Source organism: Alexandromys fortis, unplaced genomic scaffold (genome assembly GCF_014885135.2).
Source record: "Alexandromys fortis isolate MF-2015 unplaced genomic scaffold, M_Fortis_MF-2015_v1.1 scaffold_128, whole genome shotgun sequence".
In the NCBI taxonomy this organism is placed as follows: Eukaryota; Metazoa; Chordata; class Mammalia; order Rodentia; family Cricetidae; genus Alexandromys; species Alexandromys fortis.
The window spans coordinates 2,513,253-2,517,332 of record NW_026068012.1 but is presented as its reverse complement, the minus strand read 5'-3'; the positions used below and the strand labels follow the sequence as shown (position 1 = coordinate 2,517,332).

The window sequence follows — 4,080 nt, the reverse complement described above, 5'->3', positions numbered from 1 at the left end:
TGTGTGTCTGTGTGTATATGTGTGTCTGTGTGTGTCTGTGTGTCTATGTGTGTCTGTGTTTGTGTGTGTGTCTGTGTGTGTCTGTGTGTGTCTGTGTGTGTATCTGTATGCTGTATGTGTCTGTGTTTGTGTGTGTGTCTGTGTTTGTGTGTGTGTCTGTCTGTGTGTATGTGTGTCTGTGTGTGTATGTGTGTCTGTGTGTGTCTGTGTGTCTATGTGTGTCTGTGTTTGTGTGTGTGTCTGTATGTGTGTCTGTGTGTGTGTCTCTGTGTCTATGTGTGTCTGTGTGTGTGTGTGTCTGTATGTGTGTGTCTGTGTGTGTCTGTGTGTGTCTGTGTGTGTCTGTGTGTGTCTGTGTTTGTGTGTGTATCTGTGTGTGTATGTGTATGCATACACATGCACATTTCTTGTTTGTGGATCAAGATGTAAGCTCTCAGCTGTTGCACAGTACCGTGCCTGCCTTCACGTTCCCATGCTCCCTCTCAAACTGTAAGCCCCCAGTTAACTCTTTCTTCTGTCATTTGTTTTGGTCATGGTACCATAGAGTTCCTGACCACAGGGAAAGGACCATAGAGTCAATCCAAGTATAATTAAAAGATTTATTAATTACTGCTAGCAGGACAACAGTCTTTGGAGACAAGGTTGAGATTGCCATGCAAAGGGATGTGAGGGGAGAATTTTTTTTGTTTGTTTTGTTTTGTTTTTCGAGACAGGGTTTCTCCGTAGCTTTTTGAATTTTTAAAGTTGAGCATCTGCACAAACAAGCAAAGGCTATCCACTCTGCCAAGATTAGGTAGCAAAGCAACCTCAAAGTCCTTCAATGTTTGCATAAGCGGTTACAGAAGCCAAAAGGTAGTCACAGCGTAACAAGGACATGGTCATGGCTGTACATTTTTGGGTTGGGGAAGGATCATTGAGACAGCGTTACTGAGCACTTATCTTACAGGAACTGTAATCAGAGACAAACAGCTAGTGGCTACCAAGATGGATGCCTAGCATAAAATGGAGTTTCTTTAGACACCACAATGGGAATACAAAAGTACCCAACAGTGACACAGCCTATAATTCCAACATTTTGGGAAGTAGAAAAAGGAGATCAAGGATTTAAGTTCCTGGAAGGTGATAATTGTATACAAGTACAAATTTGGCAAATATATATTTATATAATATATAATATATTTATATAATATATAATATAAATATATATGTATATATATACAACAAAAAGAATATATTTCTTTTTGTTGTAGGTTTTTGTTGTTATTCTTTTTTGCTATTGACTTTTCTGGGGATCTCTTTTTCTCCCAATCCCCTGTCTGAATCTATATAACACATCTTTAAGAAGATCTCCAACTCTGCTTCTGGCTGGAGAACAGCTCAGCAGTCAAGAGCCAACCAAGTCCTACTTTCTCAGAGGACCAGAATTCAGTTCCCAGAACCAAACTGGAGTGGTTCACAATTCCAGCTCTCCACCTCCATGGGATCTGAAACCACAAGCAGCTGTGCCTGCATGCACACATCTAGACAAGCACATACAAACAATTTAAATTAAAATAAAACTTAGATTAAGGACATAGTGGCACACACCTTTAATGCCAGCATTCAGGAGTCAGAGACAGGCAGATCTCTGAGTTCAAGGCTAGCGTGGTCTACTTTAATGATTCCAGGCCAGCCAGCACTACATAGTAAGACCCTGTCTCAAAATAAATAAATAGGGGCTAAAGACATAGTTCAGCAGTTAAGAGTACTTGCTGTGCTTACAGAAGATCTGGATTTAAATCCCAGCACAGCTGAGAACAGGGGCTGGAGAGATGGCTCAGCAGCTAAGAGTACTGTACTTGCTGCTCTTACGGAAGACCTGGGTTCAAATCCCAGTACCCTAGGACAACGTAGAACTGTCTGCATCTCCAATACCAGAGGATCCAGCACCTTCTTCTGGCCTTCTTAGGTACTGCAGACATGCACCTATAGTACACACACACCACACACGTGCGTGTACAAAATACCTAATTACATGACAGTCATGGGACCAACCTGGACTACATGAGATCCTGTCTCAAACACACACACACACACACACACACACACACACACACATACAATATTAAAGAGGGTAAACATTAAAAAATCTAACTCTACAGACACTTGAAAACAACAGATAAATGACGGGGCAGGGTGGCACATATCCATAATAGGCAGAAATGGGATGATTTCTATGAGTTCAAACACTAATGAGTTCAAAGCTGGCCTGGTCTATATGTGGAGTGAGGCACTGTGGTCAAAAATATTAAAAAGTAACTGACAGGGCTGGAGAGATAGTTCAATGGTTAAGAGCACCAGTTGTTCTTCTAGTGGTACTGAGTTCAATTCCCAGCAACCACATGATGGCTCACAACCATCTATAATGAGATCTGGTGCCCTCTTCTGGCCTGTAGGTATACATGCAGGGCATTCACACATAAAACAGAAATAAATAAAATTTTAAAAGGTGATGGACAACTTGGAAGTATTTACAACATGTATCACAGACTGTTTTCATACATCAAAAGTTCTTCCAAAACCAGTTTTACAAAGATTCATACCAAGTTCAGAAGTAAGCTAAAAAAGCCAGGTTCACCCTAGTAGACCAGGTCACTTGGGAGGCTGGGTTAATAAGACCACTTAATCCCGTAAATTGGAAGCCAGTCTGGCCCGTGTGGTAAAAATTAAAAATAAAAACCCTCAGGCACTGGATTGCATCTCCAGTAGCGATACAAGAAAAGGGAGTTTGGGGGAGACTACAAAATAAGGATAATGGGCACTATGAACTGGCATTCACCCCCCTCCAAAAAAAGCCACACCCATGTTAAAGATTCTAACATCTGATTGGCTAATTAGATTACATCATTTCATAACTGTGGTTTGGAACCAAATTACTCTGGGCTATCTTTAGTTTTAATAGCCTGTCACTGTACACACCCTGATTGACATAACACTTTTATGATCGTCAGGTAAATCATTTTTGAAAGGACAAACAGACTGGCTTGCTATAACCGGCTTGGTATCATCTATTTTGCAAGTGACTTATGATTTATTTTGCTCTGTAACTATCAAAACTTTACAAGACGTCTACCATGTTGGAACATGGTCTTTGAGGTAAGATCTATCTGTATTCCCAGGTCATGGTTGTTATAAAAAATAAAATGCCGCAGGTCCCCAAGTGATGGCAGTGGGCAGCAGGCCATGAGACCATGCCACAGGTCCCAGAGTAGCAGGCAGCAGGTCCCAAGACCATGTCGGGCCATGAAGGCAGCCAGGTCCCAGGCTGGGAGCCAGGCCAGCAGGTCCTAGGCTCAGAGCCTCACGGTGGGTGAGAGACCTAGATGGGTAGGCACACCATGCAGAGTGAGGTTGGATACTTATTTAGTGGGTTATGGAGGGGAAAGGGAGAAGAGAAAGGAGGAGGAGGAGGAGGAAGAGGAGGAGGAGGAGGAGGAGGAAGAGGAGGAGGAGGAGGAGAGAGAGAGAGAGAGAGAGAGAGAGAGAGAGAGAGAGAGAGAGAGAGAGAGAGAGAGAGAGAGAGAGAGTGGAAGCAGAAGGAAGATCCGCCTGCCTCAGTGGTGGACTGGGGAGGGAGTGGGCAGGACTTCTCTCTTAAAGGGACAGGACAGACCAGTACAATGGCCGCTCACATTTAGTTCCAGAATAAACTCCTCTTCCCTGAAAGGTGAGAACCTTGGTGGTTGTTGTTGCTGTTGTCGTTTTGTGTGACACCAATAAAAATATTAAAACCCACCTACCCTTCTTAGTAACTGGGAACTTACAATTAAAGATGCCAGTTTTAAGGATCAACTCATAAAATTCTACTATCTGCCGGGCGGTGGTGGCGCACGCCTTTAATCCCAGCACTCGGGAGGCAGAGGCAGGCGGATCTCTGGGAGTTCGAGGCCAGCCTGGTCTACAAGAGCTAGTTCCGGGACAGGCACCAAAGCTACAGAGAAGCCCTGTCTCGAAAAACCAAAAAAAAACCAAGTTACCAGGGACACTCTGTTCTCGGTTCTCTCCCTTCCTGGCACTGCCACCAGGAGCAGGCTCAGCTAT

General features: G+C 43.5%; 1 protein-coding gene across 1 annotated transcript in view; it reads right to left on the bottom strand.

Moving 5' to 3' along the window:
• The window catches only part of Sh3bgr (SH3 domain binding glutamate rich protein), a 31,564-nt gene extending 27,493 nt beyond the window's left edge, over positions 1 to 4,071 (bottom strand). Inside the window, exon 1 of the mRNA XM_050162126.1 lies at positions 4,017 to 4,071. The gene's annotated coding sequence lies outside the window, so the exon portion shown is untranslated. The remainder of the gene's footprint in view (positions 1 to 4,016) is intronic.
• Between the last annotated feature and the right edge of the window lie 9 nt (positions 4,072 to 4,080).